The following is a 21,063-nucleotide window of genomic DNA, read 5'->3' as shown; positions in this document are numbered from 1 at the left end:
GTCGTATTTTAATGTGACCTCTATATTAGGCAACCTATTCAAAACTTAACTTTTCGGAATATCTACTGTTTTTGGCTTTTATCATTCGGATGCCATTTCTTAACTTTCTTACTTTGTGTTTCGCCTGTTAGCGAAGTAATTGCTTCATGTAGAATAAATGGAGAAACTTTTCAAAACTGTTTTTTTACGCGAAATAATAACGTACTTTTCAAAAAATGTAATAGTATTATTTATTTTCGGAGAAATAATTTTCGGTCTCTCATAATTGACCCCGATAGAGGTAAGAAAGTAAAAAACTCGGATAATTCCATAGTTTAGTTTTACCAGCTCTTCATAAACAGAGGTTGTAATAATCAAAAACGGGTACATTCTGTGTAGATTATTTACTCCTACCCTAGGCTTCCCTGAGGCTTGATCTACACTTTACCAATATTGGGAGACACGGGCGTATCGAAACTTGCTCGGAGCAATATAGATGGCAATATCAATATACAATGTTCATTACCAAATCACGGCCCGAAGTGGCAAAGTTTCTGATTTCGTACATAACTGGCACTTCGGAAAAGCTTAAGGATTAGTAGGTGTGCAATCTTTCTTAGGAACTCCCTTTGCTGCTTGTACCATCCCATCTGTTAAGCCATTGGATATTCAATGACTGCCCGCTTTTGAATATGCTGTCTACCCTATAGACATCCAAAAATGATCCAAATGATGTCCAATGGATACCCAATGCGACGGATGCAATGCAACCTTCTGCAACGAATTTTACTGATATTAGAGATGCATATTCGCGTCTAATTTTTGATGCTCTTTCGGAATATTAAAGATTTTCGATGATGAGAATAAATTTCGTAAAATTGAGATTTAAAACATTGCTATTTTTTTTGCCCAATTTTGTCCTACATTTATATTCTGTAGGCGACTGTATCTTATAAAACTAGCAACCGTAGAACCTTCAAAGAAAAAATATTGTTATAAAAGCGGGCATGATAAAAAATACTTTTTAGTTCATTGGTCGGCTGCTAGATGGCGTTACAGCTACTTCAAAATTATTTTTTTTTCCAAAAAACTTACAACAGTTGGTGAAAACCGCATCCAGATATCACAACTCCAACTGAAGTTATTAAAAAAAATTAATCATTAAAAAATTAAAATTACAAAAATCGTCGTAAATTGAAAGTCGAGCTGAGAAAACTTGTATTCAAAATACTAGTTTCTCAAAAATCCGCGAGGTGGCGCTCTTTTATACATATACGAGCCCTGTCTCAGTGAAGTTGGCCCAACTATCAAAACTAGGATTTTTTATGAAATTTGACATATTAGCGAAAACGTATTAAAAACTAAAAGGTATTTCTGATAACATATGATCTTTTTTATTTAAGATTAGCTTAACATACTACATGTTTTATAACTGAGGAAAAATATTTTACAAAAATTCAAAAAATCTGTCGATTAATAAAAATCAACAAAACCAAATAGCAGCAAATTACCACTGCGTTACATCGCCTTTTCGACTGATAGTACAATCAATCTGTAATTAAAAAAGGCCAGAACTTTTAAAAACTATCCAAGTCGCTAATTTTTTTAGGGTCGATTGTATTCCCGAAGAAAAGCTTAAGTCCTCGGAATTGAGAGTCAACCCCCCCCCCCTTTTTTTGGGAAACTCAAAAAGTTTGTGCTCTACAATTCATCTCATGGGCCCAAGGCTGTAGAACCAAAATTCGAAAAGTTAGAGGGCGCCAAAGTCACCAAAAATGACTTTTTTCATTTTTTCACTGAGAAACAATTTTTTTTTACCATCGCAACGATTGCAAAAATGTAGAGGACAAAAATACTTACAAAATGCATGTCTTACTTTTTTTTTTTCGATTTACCGTTTTTGAGATATAATGCATTTAATACCGAAATGTTTACTTTCGTGTATGTAGCCTGCCTCAGATGTTTAGCGAAAGCTGTTTTTCGTCGCCTAATGTTTGCGCATCATGAAATTAAAGTAGAACCTGAACAAAATTTCTTTTACCCTTCTTGACAAATTGAAAAAAGCCATGCAGATGGCGCTGTAAGTCCACGAAAATGAAATTTGCATAGATTAAATGTTCTTTAACTTGCACAAAATTAATAATTGAAGTGATTTAGTAGAAAGGGCTAAGAGAAATTGGTACATGGTTTACGGAGCACCAATTACAACAAAAGCAGAGGGCGTTGCAGTTGTGAAAGTGACGTGCCTCAATAATTATGGTTGCGTAATGCATGTAATGATAATTGATTACTGAATAATTGCATAGTACATGTTGATAGCATTACTTTTGCAAAATTCCATTCCCCACTTTTTTACTTCTATTCCATCATTAACATATTACTATATATTTATTTGAACACTTACCTGAATGTGAATATTTATCTTGAAACATCGTTTATGGTCGCCTGCGACCACTCGACACGACATTTCGTCCACGCATTGAATTTTTAAATTTTAAAGCATAACGAGAATACAGTGGGACAAGGTAGTTTACGAAAAATTTGTTATACAACAAATAGTTCGAAAGCATACAAAATTTGTTTCAATTTTTTTTCGGTCTTCCTCTTCTTTTTGATTTCTTTTTTGGTGGTTCTTCAACTTCATCTAATTCTAAAGAGCAGTTGGAAGATGTATCCGACATTGATGTTCCTTCTTCGTCCATTGCATTTCGGTTCTCTGAGGGGCTTGGGTATTTTGGCAATTTGAAAACTTGTGAAGGTAAATCATCAACGTCATTCTCTTCCAAATATATTGGGGCAACGTTGCTGCAGTTTTCTCCTGCACAGTACTTACAAGCAACAGAGCATATACCTATACCTATACCTATATACCATATACCAACGAGTATATACCTGCTTTGCGACATCCGCAGTCATTCGTCTTGCATCCACAAGAAATTGCTTTCAGTATCGATTCTGGCGCTGGATCTTTCGAATTCGCTGCCGGTTTCAGTCCTTGATTTGTCTTCTCCCACCCCCATTCCAGTGGATCCATAGTGTGGCCCAACCACGACTGCACCTGCAAGTCATTTTTGGTGACTTTGGCGCCCTCTAACTTTTCAAATTTTGGTTCTACAGCTTCGGGCCCATGAGATGAATTGTAGAGCATAAAAAGCTCTACATTTTATGTTCAATAAGTTTTTCTGTATGACTCGCTGTTTAGCTGGAAAATCGATTTGAAAAACTTTTTGAGTTTCCCAAAAAAGGGGGGGAGAGGGGGGTGAGACTCTCAATTCCGAGGACTTAAGCTTTTCTTCGGAAATAGAATCGACCCTCAAAAAATTAGCGACTTGGATAGTTTTTAAAAAAAAATTACAGATTGACTGTACTGTGATTACTGCTTTGATACGTCTTAACATAGTGTCAACTAATGTTTGACAGTCATCTGGTGTAAAACTGTTCCAAATTTCTTGGAGACGGGTTCGCAATTCTGGAACGGTTCTTGCGGGATTCGATTTGAGCTTCTTCTTCATGATATGCCACAAGGTTTCAATCGGCGATAGATCTGGACTACTCGACGTCCACTTTAAAACTGGAATTTTTTTTTCTAACATCCAATCTTTTACTTTATTAGCCGTATGGCAAGCGGCACCATCTTGTTGGAAGATACATTGGATATTGTTTAAACGCATTTGTTCAATTTGGGGTATTAGGTTATTTTCAAGCACATTAATGTACTTATCAGCATTCATAATACCTTCTACAAAGTGTAAGTTTCTCACTCCACTTGCTGACATCGATCCCCAGATCATAACAGAAGCCGGAAACTTAACTATTTTTTAAGACAGTCATTCTGAAACACTTCTTCTTTAGTTCTTATGACACGACTTCTACTATCACCAACGGATACTTCAAATCTGGCTTCATCACTTCAAATAATCGAGTTCCATTGGTTCGAAGACCATAATTTGTATTCTTTAGCCCACGCTAGCCTGTTTTTCTTCTGAATTTTTGTCAGTAGGGGTTTCTCTTTTGCCTAAAAATACTTAAACTTGAAAACGAATAATAAAAAAAATAATTTAAGCCTACCTTGTAAGTTTTAAAACCCAGTTTTTGGGCGGCTCTGTGACAGGTTGCTCTTGAAAACTGTTTTGTTGTTGCCTGATTCCACAATAATTTCAATTCGTTGTAATTAGCACGCCGATTTCCCTTGATAATCCGTTTTAAGGCTCTTAAGTTGGTGTTGGAATAATGCGGTCGACTTCCAATTCTGGGTTTTTGAGCAACAGATACCGTTGTTTTGTATAATTTAATAATATTTCGAACTGTATACCTCGATTTGTTAATACTGTCAGCGATTTGGGAAGCATTTTGACCTTTTAAATGCAAGTGAATGATCACTTTTCTTATTTCGTCAGAGACAGCCTTACCACGAGCCATTTTTAATAACAACACTAATGCATTGAAAGTTGGTTTAAACGTCAAAATCGGCTTCTTAGCAACGCAAAATATTGTTCTTAGCAACGCAATTTGTTTATCGAAGCGCATAAACAGACCATTCAACTAAGTTATTTCCATCACGTATTTTGCGATAGAAAAATCATTTTGCAAAGAAAAAAATACCGAAATTAAAACGCTTTAAAAATAGCTGCGTCGGTTTTGTTATCTTTCCATAAACATTCCAAGAAACCAAAAATATTATGTTTGAAATAAAATTTTAGTTATCCCTTAAATAAATTCTAAAAAATCATGTTTTAGGCCAACTTCACTGAGACAGGGCTCGTATGTAGACACCACCTTTTCCCTTTTAATCATCAGATCGATCTAATATGGGAAAAGTAAGAAATTTGTAAATATTTGGTATATTGATTTTTGTAATCTATTTGGTCCATATATTTTTAGTTACATCGAAACTATAAACATGTTTAACAAAAAAAAATTCACAGGACAAAACCGCTTCAACTAGACAAAATGGCTTTAACCATAAAGTATAACATGTTCTGTTCTAAATGATTTTGGAATTTCATACAGAATCTAAAAATAAAATAATATAAAGGGTGTTGCAATTATCAAAATACCCTGCCAAATACTTACAATTTTTTTGTGCATACTTTTTCCTATATTAGATCGATTAGATGATTCCCGGTGAAACGTCCTGCCTGAATAAATGTATAAAACAGCGCTGCCTCGCGGATTTTCAAAAAAATTGTATTTTTAGTTTGTTTCTTTCTTTAAATAAATATTCATTTAAAAGCAAGCTTTCTCAACTCGACTAAGGCAATCTGAATCTGTTTAGCTTTGTTCCCCGCTTTTACCAGCATAAAAATATATATATATATTTGAGTTTTTTTAAATAGCTTGACGAATAGAGTAAATTCCAGTCAACGCCCTCTATCGGATTTTAGCAAAAGCTAACAGTAATATTTTTTAATATAAAAATAAAGCAGTAAAGAGACTTTTAACCAAAACTTATTTCAAAAGAATCGGCTTATCCAAAGACGACTTTCAGCTGTTTTTATCACTTAAGCTAAAAACTCCCTCCACCAGTTTATTTGACAAGTTACAGAAATTCTTATTGAAACTTTTTTGAGAAAAATCTTTGTTGAAATTTTTTTTTTAAATCTTTGTCTTATCTTGAAACATTATTACAATAATATATTGGGATGCCGTTATTGTAAGTTTTTTGGGAAAAATTTAATTTTAAATGTTGAAGTAGCTGTAACGCCGTCTAGCGGCCGACCAATGATGAAAACTACTATTACCGTTGATTGAATATTTGGGAAGATACGCAATCCTGTGTTAAAAAGTGTACCCGGTCGACTATCGGATTGCCGTTCAGTTTCGTGCACCGTGTGGTGCTGCCGCGAAGCGTCAAATCTAGGAACGATTTATTTTAGCTGCGTGGACATGGCTTTTGGCTTCTTTGAGTCAGGTTTTCAACGACGCTGGAATCTCCGGTTACGCGGCCGTGTTGGATATTTTTTTAAGATATGGGATGATGCTGCCAACTATGTTTTTATTATTTTTTTTGAACATACAACACGGTCATTTATGTGGTGGTCAAGTGATAAGTGATATACTTAAGGGTGGAGGCATATTGAAATTTCTTAAAAGTTTAATTTTATAAACAAATAATTACTTACCAAAATATGTTTTTAAGACAAAAATTAATACATAAATATATTATATAAAAAGCTATTTTTACAAAATTACCAACAAAGTTTAATACAAGTTATAATTCCAACAAACATTATGTTTCCTCCATTTTGTGTTCAAGAGGGTCAAGTTTTTAAATAAAAAGCCTGTTGCACTTAATTAACTAAAAACTAATATACAAAAAATATATGGAACAAATTTTAAGATATAAGTAGGTTTCACGTAAATATTATAAAGAATAATTGAAATAATTCATAAGACTTAATACCGATGGTAATATAACTTCTTGATCAATAATTTTTTGTAAAAAGTAACTTATTTTATCATGTGATTCAATATCTGAAAAATTGTGCAGCGTAGTGAGATCTGTAAAGTAAGGGGTTGTGAGTGAGGATGTTAATAGAAATAGAAAATAGGCCACATTTTAAGTTTTAAGCGACACAGGAAAATTCTCAATTACCAGTTGTTACAACTATACTTAAAACTATAAAAAGATACCTAGTAACAAAAAAAAAATTTTGTTTAAAGAGCCCGCATCACGGTTATAAAGGACGTCAATAGAGGTGGTATAATTAGAGGAAAGTTGAGCGATATAGTGTCCTTTTATAATAAAATCTAAATACTTTGTAAAATCTAAATTTGGCAAAATCATTTTATTTTTTTTCTGGCGTTATTTCAAAATATATGACAAAAGTATTTATTAAATGAATAAATTATTGTGACCACTTTTTCTCGCCTATACGATGACACCTTTAAATTTAAAATACGACATTCTGTCTTTAAAGAGCCATCATCAACTTTGTTTTTCTTTGTCGGCGCTATATTGACCATTTGCAGTTTAACGACGCGGGAATCTTTGGGCGCCCGGCCGTTTTGTTATTTTTTTAGGACAAGGGCGATGATGATAACAGCGCTTTTATTTATTTTGTTATTGCCGATATTTAAATGCGCTGTGATCTCGCATAAATAACTAGATAAATGTGGTGGTCAAGTAATGTATTGGAAGGTGCTATCTCTTACAACTTAAATTTTATTAACAAATAATAAATTACTTACCAAAATCCTTTTATGAGACAAAAATAAATAAATAAAAACAAAAGAAAAATTCAATAAGCTTTTATTTATTAATTAGAAAATTAACAAAAATATTAAATAAAGGTGATGATATAGGTAGGTTTCACGTAAATATAAAGAGTAAATTAAATAATTAAAGATTTAATATCTATATACGGTACTATAGTTTTTTAGAGTCAATAATTTTTTGCAAAAAGTAGCCCGTAATCTGATTTTTGACAATACGGGTTTGTGAAACCAGCCAATATCTCAAAAACTGTGTAGGGTAGTGAGATATGTGAAGTACACTTTTTTGGACAAAAATATTAAAAAATAGATACCTTTAACTGAAATTAATATAAAAATAAAATCGCAAAATTTAAAAGGTTTTGAATAAGGGTGTAACAACACTATAAAATATAGAAAATAGGCCACATTTTAATTTGCAATACAGGCAAACACTTAATTACTGCTTCTTAAAACTAGAAAAATAAGAAATGAATAAGAAAAAAAAAACAAATATTTTGTTTAACAGTATGAAGGGTCTCATCGCGATTATACAAGAAGTCCAAAATAAGGATGAGCAGTAAATGGTTTAATTAGGCGAAAGTTAAGCTTAACACTATAAATAAATAAATTTATATCTGCCTCATTATTATCATCGTCAATTGCTGGATTTCTCTTTCTGAAATAAGTTTTGATGGTGTCCGCTAAAACAAAAACATTACAAGGATAGAGTATTGCAAATAGCTTATATTTATTTGTGTACAATTGCTGCATTGTTTCCCTGTAACGTTACATTTCTGTAATTTGCTTTTTGAAACATTTACTCTAATATCTAAAATCTTTAAAAAAGTTTCAAACCAAAAAATAATTAGCGGACCCTATAAATAAAAAGTAATATCCTATAAAAAGCATCTTTATCCCGCCCAAAAATGTTTGTGATACGTCTTTAACATCTTCTAGTTAGCAAATTAAGTGGCCTGTTAAATTTAAAATATTTGTTTGCTGTAGAACTTTTTTTGAAAAGCGAAGCTTTCTTAAAATAAATAGGCATTTCCAAATTTTGCTAAAAAACAAACAAACTTTTTATCCTAAAATGAGGAGATCTATCGTCCATTTACATTTGTGAATTAAAAGAATTTTCCTGTCTATATGTAAGTAATATATAATAATAATGATAGTTATAATAATATTATAATACTTATTGTCGTAATAGGTAAGGTTTGTCACCAACTTGTAAAAGGGTTAGAAAATATGCAAAAGGGCAAATAGGAATATTTTCAGTAATGCGAGCACGAGAATGAGTATTAAAAGTATACCCACTCATGTACTTTTAATACAACAGTTAAAAAAATCTGCCTATAAAAAATAAAGTGTCAAGTTTAAGTAATATTATAATATTCTTTACTTACCATTTTCCCAATTTATTGATAAAACTTTTGCATCTAAACTCTCAAGGCTTTGAGCGTTACATGAGGTATCAGACAAAGAAATTGTGTTTTTAGAGGCCGGTTCTATAATTTAGAGTAAATTTATAACACTAATTTGGAAGGAAACAGTAAAATATCAAAAATAATACCTTTCCATGAAATTGGAACAGCTGATTTAAAAAAATACAATTTAAAAAAGTACAGCTGATTTAAAAATTGTACAGCTGATTTTAAAAGTCTCTTTCGCTTATTACTTACTGCAATATATATTTTGTCAAAATGTTTCTCGCAAACCACTTTGTTTTTTAACCCTTTCAGGCATAGTGGTTTCACTATGAAGCCACCATATCAAAAGTCTTTATTTTGTCTCACAGTGGTTTTTAAGTGAAACCAACGACAGTATTAGCGACATCTGTTATCGGCTCGTTGAATTAAATGTTTTCAAGGCATTCTGTCGATTCAATTTGAGGTTACCGTTCTTCAAATATTTCCGTCAGGTGGTTTTTTGCAGAAGTATCCAATTTCGCGGGTGTTTTTTTATTATTGTAAATTGGCATAAAATTAAGCGGTAAGTACAATAGGATTAGTAGGTGTGTAGCATTACGGCTATGTTTAGAGCGATATATGCCAAATGTCTGCAAAAGTAAGATAAAAAATAAAAATCTTGCTACAGTATTGACAAAAAATCAAGAAAATGGTGGCATAGACTGTTTTGGCACTTCATTGATGCTTCTGTGGTAAACTCGTATATTTTATATCGAAGCTCACCGAATGCGGAAAAACTAACTATGAAGTTATTTCGCCTTAGAATAATTTCTGGGCTTATTGGCGCGACTAAAAAAGGCACTCCTGGCAAAAAAAGCGTCATAAAAGAAAATAGGTATAAGCCGTACGTACCGCCTGAGGTAAGAAAAATGCTCTTCATATGGCCGTCCATGGAGGATCTAGACGTGGTGCTCTATGTAGCACTGCAGTAATGCTACATCGAACTAAATGGGCCTGCAATACTTGTAATGTTGGCTTATGTCTCAATTCGGATGAAAACTGTTTTATTACGTACCATACCACATAAATTTAAGACTTTGTTTTCGGAACGAGTTTATGTTGTGTCTCACAGTGGTTACCAGATAAAACCATGTCCTGCAGGATACTTGTAAATAAATTAAGGAAAAAAAATTAAAGTTAAGTTATAAGTTAGAGTATAAAGTTTTTATTTATTAATAAAAATTTTTTGATTAAAGACTTTTTCTTTTATGTGCCTGAATGGGTTAATAAATTTTCATCTATAACATATGTTTCCGCATTGCCTATATTTTCTATCCACTGGCTAAGCAACACTAGTTTTAAAATCGGAAATTTGAAAAAAACTGAGAACATTGTTTTTACATTTTCTTTACATTATTGCACCCACGATACGCACACTGATTAATATTGCCTAAAGGAGCCATTGTCTCACAAACTAAACACATTTACATATATCTATCTATTTGTGATTATAATATCCAAGAAAATTTTTTAACAACTACCAAATTGCAATACGGCAAATACGAACCTGTGCAAAAACTCTCCCGCACGACTCAGGGATGATCGGCCGATTACTAATGAGAAGCGACGCGACGGACGAAATTATTTTCGCGCGTACTGGAGAGAATCGCCATCTATTTTTCACGCATAATTGCGGTCACGCCTTAGCCCATAAGGTTGCGTATCTTCCCAAATATTCAATCAACGCTATTACTATTAACTCTTCTCCCGAAGATGCTAACGTGTGAGCGAAACACGTGTCGAGATTAAAAATAAAGGGTTTTGGTTAGTGGTAAAGCTGTCTCGTAATTTGAGCATCACACCGAAGGTTCCAACCATGGGACTATGGATCCTACACTAAGCACTCGACATATCGGAAAGATAATACAATCGGAAAGTATACAAGGGATTCTAAAAAGTAATTATTTTAGTCCACACATTTATCACAAAGCACATACTCAACATCCCCAAAAATTAAACGTTTGGTGTGGCATTTATGGCGATCATATTATTTGACCATTTTTTATACCCGGTAATCTTGATGGGGATATGTACTCAGGTTATGACAAGAGGCTATCGATCCGGCAATAACGAACATTATTGAAAATAACAATAACAATCAATATGTTGAAGGCGAGATGATGTTTTAGCAGGATGGTGCGCGCCCTCATTACGCAATAGCTGTCCGCAATTATATAAATACGAACTATCCTGGTGACTGGATTGGACGGAGAGGCTCTCTCCGCGCGGTCGCCTGATCTTTCACCCCTGGATTTTTTTTCTGTGGGGTCAACTAAAGAGTAAAATCTATGGTACCCAACCAGCTTCAATAGAAAAACGGCGCGAAAGGATTACATTTGAATGCCAACAGATAACTCCTGATATGCTACAAATTGTGCGACGTCGATTTGAAGAAAGTCTGTATTATTGCATGGAGGTTAACGGTGGCCATCTTCAGAATTTGTTGGACAAGTGTTTATGTACGATTGTTATAAATTAATAGTTTGACAAAGAATTGCGATTATTGCCCAAAAAACTGTATTAAATGTTAAAATAATCAATATAATCAATACTATAAGAATCGCTAAAGTAAAATCCTTTAAACTAGCTATATCCATAAAGAGAATAGAAAGACCTTTCAAACAAGATATAACTCGAGCGACTATTCCATATAAAAAATGGTGCAATAATATGATCGCCATAAATGCCACACCAAACGTTTAATTTTTGGGGATGTTGAGTACGAGGGTGAATCAAATATGAACCGGACTTTTCTGTTTAGCGCGCCATAGGTGAAGCGAGTGGCGCGACGTCCTGATATATGCTAGATAGGGATGTCAAGAGGAGGGGAGTCAGTCGGTTTGGCGCACCGGAGTAGATGAGCTGTTAGTAGCATCATGTCTGAACAAGAGGTACACACGTCTGTTGCGCAACGCGTTATTATAAAATTTTTGTCGCGTGAGGGCGTAAAACCTTCCGAAATTTTGCGTCGACTAACTGCACAGTTCGGTAATGAAACCTTATCAAGGACTCAAGTCTACGACTGGCACAAAAAATTTTCCGATGGCCGAGAGGTAGTGGAAAACGAGAGCCATGCACGCCGACCCAGGACAAGCATCAATGAGGCGAACATTCGTGCGATCCGTGAGCTGATTGAAGGTGACCGCCGCCTTACATTGTGGGAAATTGCTGCACACGTCGAAATATCATACGGAAGTGCTCAATCAATCATTTCAGAAAATTTGGGTTACCGCAAAGTGTGTGCAAGATGGGTTCCTCGCCTTTTGACGGAAGATCAGAAAGCAAACCGTCTTGCCGTGTGTGAAAGGCTTTTGGCACGATTTGAACACCCGCCTTACAGTCCCGATTTGTCACCATGTGACTACCACATGTTTGGGCCACTAAAAGAAGAATTGGGAGGTTATCACTTTGACGACGACGAAGGTGTGGAAACGTTTGTGCGCAATTGGTTACTGACACGACCAGCTTCATTCTTTGATGAAGGAATTAAAAAACTTCCGATCCGGTGGGAAAAATGCGTAAATAAGAGAGGAGATTATGTAGAAAAATAACATGTGTTCAAACTTTTATTTACTGTACCAATAAAATTACTAAAACCAAAGTCCGGTTCATATTTGATTCACCCTCGTATGTACTTTGTGATAAATGTGTGGATTGTGGTCCGACCAATAACGGCAATTATGACTGTTTACAGTGCCGTTATTGCGATCATTTTATGCACTTTCACTAGTTATTTCACTGAACTGCAACCGCCGATCCTTTATTTATTTCATCGTCTTCATTTATTTCATGTACCAACTTTATTTTATAGAGGTGGGAATCATGGGTTTTTAGAGTCCCTTGTACACTTCTCCGACTAAACCGACATACAGAAGCTAACTGTCGAATGCTTAGTATAGGATCCATATTAACATGTCCCAAAACCGCCACCTCTACAGCTTCATTCCTTACCGGTTTGTCAACAGTCCTTTTTTTATTGGCTACCGATCCTGTTTCCCTGAATTTTGTAATTATTTCTATGACATACTTTCTATACACGTTTCTTTTTTCTTCACGTTCATTGAAAAGTTCCGCTGTTCGAAATACATTTTCATTGTTAGCAAAAAATTACTCCACTCCCAAGCAGCACACTAAGTCTACTACATAACAAAATTATTTTATATTGGTTATATTAATAGCGTATTGAACAATAAAATATTACTTACTGGCTATAATTAAAATAATTCTGTCTTATAAACAACCTTATTTTATAACAAATTTTTATAGATAAATATGTGACAGTTTAATAAAATATTTTTCTAATGTAATAAGTAATTTGGTATCGAGCATTTATAAAACAATCTTATATAACTATATTGTGTTAAGCAAAATTTGTTATTTATTTGCTTTATAATTTTTTTAAAAATATCTCAAAAACACATAGAAAATCATTTTATAAAGGTTTTGTAGTAAGTTATATTAGGTGAACGAAGACCTTATTATAAAACAAATTACTATTAGTGATTTTATAGTTATATTTATAAAAATATTTTATTACACTCTCTGAAATGTTATTCGTATATTATTTTAAAAAATTGTATAAAATAAATATAATAAAATAAATATGTTTTTGTCCACAAAATTATAGCTTAAGAAGATTATATAACTTTTTGAAGCCTATGCTTTATATTAATTTATGATATTTGCTAGAATAGAATATGTTTTGTTTTTTGTTGCTAATACTTATTTATAAATTATAATTTTTTAGCATGTGCTATACTTAAGTCCAAGAGTTTTGGAGTTATTCTCATTCAAATTTTGAAAATTAAATATTTCGGCATAGCTCCATAGTGAACTTATGCTTAGCGAACTTATGACGCAGAAGCAAAAGAATAATTAATGTAAGAATAGTTATTATTGTCAACAATTTTGTGTGTGTTTTGGTACGTTTCACTAGTTTTTCTGTCTATTTTCGTTTTTTTAACACTAAGTTACATTAATATGCGGCTTACTGACACACAGCGCATAGAAATCTTGATAATGATTGGCTATACGGCAATCGAGCTAGAGCCGTAGCCGATCGAGAGTTCTAGCCGTGACACTGGTTTCGTGGCGTCAAAATTGAAGCCGAGACTTGGTGGCGCACGCCGTACAGTGGAACGACTAAGTAGAGATACCGCGAAACCTAATATTTTACATTTTACAAGATAATATATTTTTTTTATTATTACGTATTTTTAGGTATATGATAAATGTTTTAAATAATTTTTATTATTTATTTTATTGGAGAAATATACATAAACGGTGTTTCAAATTCGTCTACCCTCAAAATACGAAAATGGATAATTTACCCCAAAGTTGCACATTGTTTACTTGTAAAAGAATATGCTATATAAAAAAATATATATATTATATTTTATGTGGTTTTGAAGATTATTGAAAAAAAAAAACAATTTTTCAAAAACTTATTCTTGACATTTTTGTGGGTTATCTTGGTTGCTATAAGAAAGTTTTTGCATTGCTGTATTACTTTTTCGTAAAAATGTTAATGTCGAAAACAAAATTAGGTAGGTACCTACGGCAAATGTTTGTTGCTTATTTAAAAAATCGAAAATTTGAATGATTCCGAAGATAATCAAAAAAACCAAAAAAAATTAAATCCATTTTAACTTTTTCTGAGCTTAAAACAGAAATGCAGCAAGAGGCATTATTCTAAATAAAATTAAGATTGTAAAATGTAAGTTAAAAATAAAATTAATTTACCCACCTAATTTAAATACCGAATTTTTTAAAACTCAAAGCGAGTATCAAAATAGTTTGGTAGTTTAAAATTTTAAATGCGTAATCTTACTATAAACTACAATAATAACTGCAGTAAAATATTATTTCGACTCAACGCAAAATATGTGCCCCAGCGCGGAATTTTTGCCATCGCGATCCGGTCGTCGCCTCGCATGATTTCGGCTTCTGTTGTGAGGTATCGATGGAAGCGGGGATAAGTGTCCAGGCTAGAACTATCCATCGGCTACGCTAGAGCGCATTAGGAAGTTTGTGAGTTATACAATCAAAAATATTCCAATCGTTCGCCAATATCGCAATTAACAGTTAGCAAGATTGAGCGAGAATTTAGTCAATTCAATCATGTAAGAGATATTTCTAGATGTAGTCGTCCTCAAGTTAATGAAAATAAGAAGTTTTATTGGCGATTCAAGATAATCAGCATCTGGACAGGTAGTAAAGGAAATGGGTATTGGAAAAACAAATGTTCTTAAAATACTTTATATGAATAAATACCACCCTTGTAAGATGCGAGTTCATCAAGAACTCTTGGAAGGAGACTTTGAGAGGCGCCTTGAATTTTGTAAGCTTTTGCAACATATGTGTTTGGAGAATCTAAATTTAGTGAAAATTATACTTTTTTCTGATGACGCCACTTTCTGCTTAAATATTGGCGTAAGTACCTAGAACTATCGATACTGGTCCGATGTAAATCCAGACTGAATGAGGGAAGGACATACACAATTCAATCGAAAAATAAAAGTGGGGTGGCTTTGTCGTTGACATTATTATCGGGTCTTTTTTCTTAGAAGTAAATTTAACAGGGAAGAGATACCTGAGGTTTCTAAAAGAAGAACTTGTTCCAGCTCTGGCTACCCTTTTTCCCGAGATAGTACGTCCAGATTTACACCACCATAACATCTGTTTCCAACAATATGGTGCTTCCCTCATTTTTCTGTGGAAGTTCGAAGTTACTAACACGACACGTTCTCAAGCAGGTGAATGGGGGGAAGCAGTAGTATTGAGTGGCCACCAAGATCACCCGATCTAACCCCACTAGACTTTTTTATGGGGATACCTTAAAACAGAGGAATTAAAAGCTAGCCGGCAAATCTATATGATTTAAAATATTAGAAGCGTCAAGAAATACGTCGAATAGCGCCCGATATGGTTCGAAATATGCAACAGGAATTTGTAGATTAGGTTATTGTCAATTGACTGACAGAGGATGTTTCGAATATTTGCTGTAATAAAATTATTAGTATGAACCTTCCAGAAGGCGCACTTTTATTTTTTGACGGCTAGTCGCACTGTATCTGAGAGATTGGAATAACTTTAAATAAGATTTAAATAGATAAACAACATTTTCTGAATCAACCAATAAAATATGTTTATATTATATTGCAATAAACTACAAAATGAGTGTTTTTAATACATATATTGTTGCATGGCATAATAATATAAACAATACAACATTTTTCAAGGCAAATTTTAACGATATTTAATTAACTATTCTAGAAACGTTGAAATTTCTATATAAAACAAATAAAAAAAGGAAAAAAGAAACACATTTTAAAAAATTGTACTCCCGATTTTCAGAACATTCTTGACACGTAACAAATGAATGTTCCAGACATAAATATGTTTGACACTTAACACAATTATAGCGTGTTAATCGTCTCTTTACACAGTCCTAACAACTCTTTTTAGTATCAGATCTCTGCGGTTGTGTATCGTTACTTATCGGTAATTCTCAAAACCTGAAAAGCGCGCGATCGGATACTTTTTGGAATATTGCTGTTGGTTGCCTGTAAAGGTAAATAGTCACGTATTAATTTAAAAGCTTATGTCTCTAAAAATTTCCGTCGCAACATATATTTGGACTTGTCGACATTACCTTGAAATATCACTTGACTATTAATTCCAGCCACATTCGGCATACTGTAGAACACGACCATAGGCCAGCGTCTGGTATTCCTTGCGCAATTGCAGATAGAGCACAGTTTGTCGACAATGTCTACACCGCTTTTTGTTTAATTATAAAAAGTCACAATAGCAGGTTTGTACTTGTCACCCGTAAAAGTGTCAATTTGTTATCGCTATGCATGCTTGAGACTAAAAGCACTACCTATTCTTTTTTGAGAATATAAGAAACCAAAGTGCAAGGAGGATAAAATCCAAACATACTGGAGTAAGATGGACGGCTCTTCCCATCCAAAAATTCAGGAGGAATGCCTAACCTGTTCTTCCTAATTGTACCCACTATGGTCAATTTATGATTTTTTTGCAGATCTAAGAGGAGATTGATACTGGTAAACCAGTTTTCCAGTGTTATATTTCGACCAGTACCATCAACGCAAGCAGAGAGTCTTTTTACGATTTGATCTGCAGAATTGGAAATCCTAGCGGACCTTCTGGCTGAAGCCCAACATATACCTCCAGCGTTTTAGTGTAAGACATTTTAGCATCTGCCAATGCGAATATCTTTATCCCGTATTTGTTAGGCTTTGAAGGTATATTGTTTAAAGTTACATCTGCCTCTCCCTAATAGGTGCTAATTTGTCAGTGGCCCTTCGTTCTTGTCTAGAGTCCTTATCGTCAAAACGTAAGAATCGCATTAGAAACCGAAATATGGTAATAGACATGGTTAATCTAAATATCTCTATGCCAGTACCATTGGCATTCCACAGTTATTCGGTATTCAACCTGCCACTTTTATTGACTCCGGCAAAATATAACAAGCCTAATAGTGCCAATATTTCTGCTTTATTTATCTCCTTACAATCTTTTTCGCGGGAAACATTTTCAGAAAGCGAATGTATATATCTATTAGTGTTCTCTACTATAATATCCAAAATATTGTCAGTAGATATGCATTTCCAACATTCTACAGGATTAATTTTGTTTCGCGAGATAGCAGTATCTCCAGGAAGATGTCTGATTAGATTATGAGATCTGGTCCTGATTTTTGTATTTGGTTCATGTTTCAGCCATTTGATATTTCCACCTTTTCGTACGAAGAATTTATTTGACAATTGCTCTTCTGTCTCGGAATCACTTTGATCCTCCAAATAATCTAAACTTTTGTTTTCATATTCTTCCGCGTCGTCTTCGGGAGCCTTCTCTGCCAATACTTCATCCATTAAATGCTTCAAACGGGTTTGATTTTTTTCATAACTATAAAATGCCATATTTCCCTGTAGAAAAGCTTTTATCAACGAAATATAGAAAAAAACTATAAAACTTTCCTCAAAAATTTGTATCACAACTAATATCACTGATCTTATTGTTCACACACATAGTTGACTATACACATGTGACTATGCACATACGTATAGTCGCACTGTATCTCTCAGATCAAAACATGTAATATACACAAAGCTTAAATAGATACTGACAGCATACAGCGCGATCGTTTACATCTACTAAGATCGGAAGGTACCGGGGAGGTCCGGAAAGTGCTCATGCAAACAAATTTTCAATGACTAAAATTAATAATACGTGATCTCACAAATCAGGTGCGTCTACTAAAAGGTTAAGTTTATGAAGCTTTGATTTCGATAGAATAAAACATTTTAAAAACTATTTAATTTTGCTCTTCTTCATGATCTTTTTTCAATTTTTAAACTTTGAATGAGAATATCCCCAAAACGCTTGGACTTAGCACATGCTACATGAAAAATGTTTATGATTATAAAAAAATAATCCAAAAAAGCAATAAAAACATTGAGTTGCCCTTTAAAAAAAAATTTAGCAAAACTTTTTTGAAACACTTTATAAAAAATATTTTAGCAAAATATGCTTCGAAAAAAAAATATTGACGGATCTGAGCGATTAAAAAAAAAATTTACGAGATGTTGAATTTATTCCTTAGTTTACGACCAACCTGTATGCTTAATATATTAAACAAAGGGCCGACCATGATAATTGTAATACTGGAGTATTTTGTGACACTGTAGGTTTATGTATGAAAAATGTTAAAAGTAATACTATACACATATTCGCTTTCGCTGAATTCGGTATCCTCTTTTATACTCTGAAATAAAAAACAAATACATCAGCGCATAAATATATTTTACCTAACTATGATACTATAATTTGGAATTTTTTTCAATGGATGAAGTATGGAATTTCTTTGTCGCTGAATCCTTAATATCAGAAAACGTGACGGTTTGAAATTGATTTTACAGAATGTTATTTAATGTAGAATACGTTAATCAATATTAACAAATATATCCCACTGAATACATAAGAATACGTCAAATTTGATGAAATTATACCCATCCGACAAGGATAGTTGGAAAAGTGTCGTCTGTCCGTATGATAAAACATTGGCAAGTTTTTCACAGTTTTTGTTCCATCGACATGTGATTTGTTGTTAAAAAATGCCAGTAACAATGCCCCAAAGTCTCATATGAGTAACGCGATGTAGCAAATTTTCGTTTAAATCTACCTCTTAAGAAATGAATTATTGATGGTTGGGGCACTGTTACTGGCTGGCAAGTCGTAAGAATCGGATTCGTGATATCTTTTACTTTCATGTTCATATAATTTTATCGTAGTACGCAGTGTATCCTGGTGCAAACAATTTTCAGTTATTCAATAATTAAATACACTGCCTCGGTAAAAATTTACCCCGGCAAGTTTGCCGTCTAAGCATAACATTACGTAAGATAACTAGTTTTTAACAATCAGTACGCGATGTAGCCAAAATCTTGCGACCGCAAGACGTATAAAATAAATAAAGTTTCCAATGAGATTTAACATTGACACACGAAATAAAGGAGCGGTCCGATATTTGCAGGTCTATTATAAAAGGGTATATTCCCTCATTATAATAGGTATTATAATGTTAGCTATAAGTTAATAATAGTGGAATTGTTTAAAAGAATTTTGAAACTCTTATTTATACTCCTAATTCAGTTAAGTTGCACTAACAATACATATAACATAAATTAATTAAACACCATAATTTGCCTTGTGGATATACATATTTTAATATTGCGGAGGGTTGTTGGGTGGGGTCAGAAATAAAACAGAAACCTGTTTACCTAAATGTCGACGTTTCGACTTATATTAAGTCATCCTCAGGACACTGAAATGGATTCAAGTAATTACAGAGATAAAACAAAGTAATTTCAAGTACATAAAAAACACTATTAAAATAAATGTTCTTTAAGTTACAAAAATTAAAACAACAAAAAACAAAAACCACGACACAGTTAAAATTACATTCAGGTACAATCTGTTAAAAAAAATTTTTATAAAAAAAAACAGTATAAAATTATTTTTTTTTTTATATACATTACACCTCTTACCTAAGTTATAATTAAAACACATTTATAATAGGAGCGTAGAATTATTTTTAACATGGGTTAAATTGTAAGTTTGCCCACAATAACACCTACAATTATTAATAAATAATTCAAAAAAAATTAAAAATAATTCTACGCTCCTATTATAAATGTGTTTTAATTATAACTTAAGAAACCTAGACTAAGGTAAGAGGTGTAATGTATATAAAAAAAAAAAAATTAATTTTATACTGTTTTTTTTTATAAAATTTTTTTTTAACAGATTGTACCTGAATGTAATTTTAACTGTGTCGTGGTTTTTGTTTTTTGTTGTTTTAATTTTTGTAACTTAAAGAACATTTATTTTAATAGTGTTTTTTATGTACTTGAAATTACTTTGTTTTATCTCTCTAATTACTTGAATCCATTTCAGTGTCCTGAGGATGACTTAATATAAGTCGAAACGTCGACATTTAGGTAAACAGGTTTCTGTTTTATTTCTGACCCCACCCAACAACCCTCCGCAATATTGAAGATATTGGGTCACAAACACGAAATTGAAGATATATTTTAGTTTAAAATGTGGACTTGAAAATTTTTTAAAAATTTCTATTTTAATCCTCGAATATTCTTACAAAAAAGCAGTCGTGTCAAATAAGTTTACCGGTGCTTGAAAATAATTAACGATTAAACGACTTACCTGTAAGGATGTTCAATCGTAATTATACGATTAAAACCCATTCGAAACACTAAGTTTGTAATAATGTTTCGCGACACGAAACGACAACACTGCTTTAAAAATTCTTCCCAGCTCACCACGTCGCACATCGACCTGAATCATCCATTAATGTTTTGTGTACAACATATCAGTCACTAGATCGCAAGGGATCGGGTTATATGACAATACAAGCTGAGTTGGGTGGGTGTGTTCCGAATGGGTTTTAGTCGTATAATTACGATTGAACATCCTTACAGGTAAGTCGTTTAATCGTTAATTATACTTCTAAAAACCCATTCGGAACACTAAGTTTGTAAGTTGTTGAAAGTTTATGGCGATCTAGTAACAAACCTAGCTTTGTCAAATTTACTCCACCTGTGAAATTAAAGGGAGTTAAAATGAGACAAATTAATCTAATTCAAAAAAATTCCATTGAATATTTATATATCTTCAAAAAAAAAAAAAATATATATATATATTCATAAAGGTAGGTACATATTTAATCAGAACACTCATATATAAATAATCATTTATATATATAATTAATAATTAAATTCTTACTTAAGCATCTTATCTCCTAACTTTAACGAGGACCTAATTTATTTCCATACCCAAAATGGATTTTGCAAACACGCACTTATCTAATATA

General features: G+C 32.9%; 1 protein-coding gene across 2 annotated transcripts in view; it reads left to right on the top strand.

Annotated features, from left to right (window-relative positions):
* The window catches only part of LOC126737338 (extracellular serine/threonine protein CG31145), a 601,920-nt gene that overhangs the window by 362,141 nt on the left and 218,716 nt on the right, over positions 1–21,063 (top strand). The gene's annotated exons all lie outside the window — the stretch shown is intronic.

The sequence above is a fragment of the Anthonomus grandis genome, chromosome 6, assembly GCF_022605725.1.
Source record: "Anthonomus grandis grandis chromosome 6, icAntGran1.3, whole genome shotgun sequence".
In the NCBI taxonomy this organism is placed as follows: Eukaryota; Metazoa; Arthropoda; class Insecta; order Coleoptera; family Curculionidae; genus Anthonomus; species Anthonomus grandis.
The sequence above is the reverse complement of the archived record's forward strand: the minus strand, read 5'-3'. Positions and strand labels throughout refer to the sequence as shown.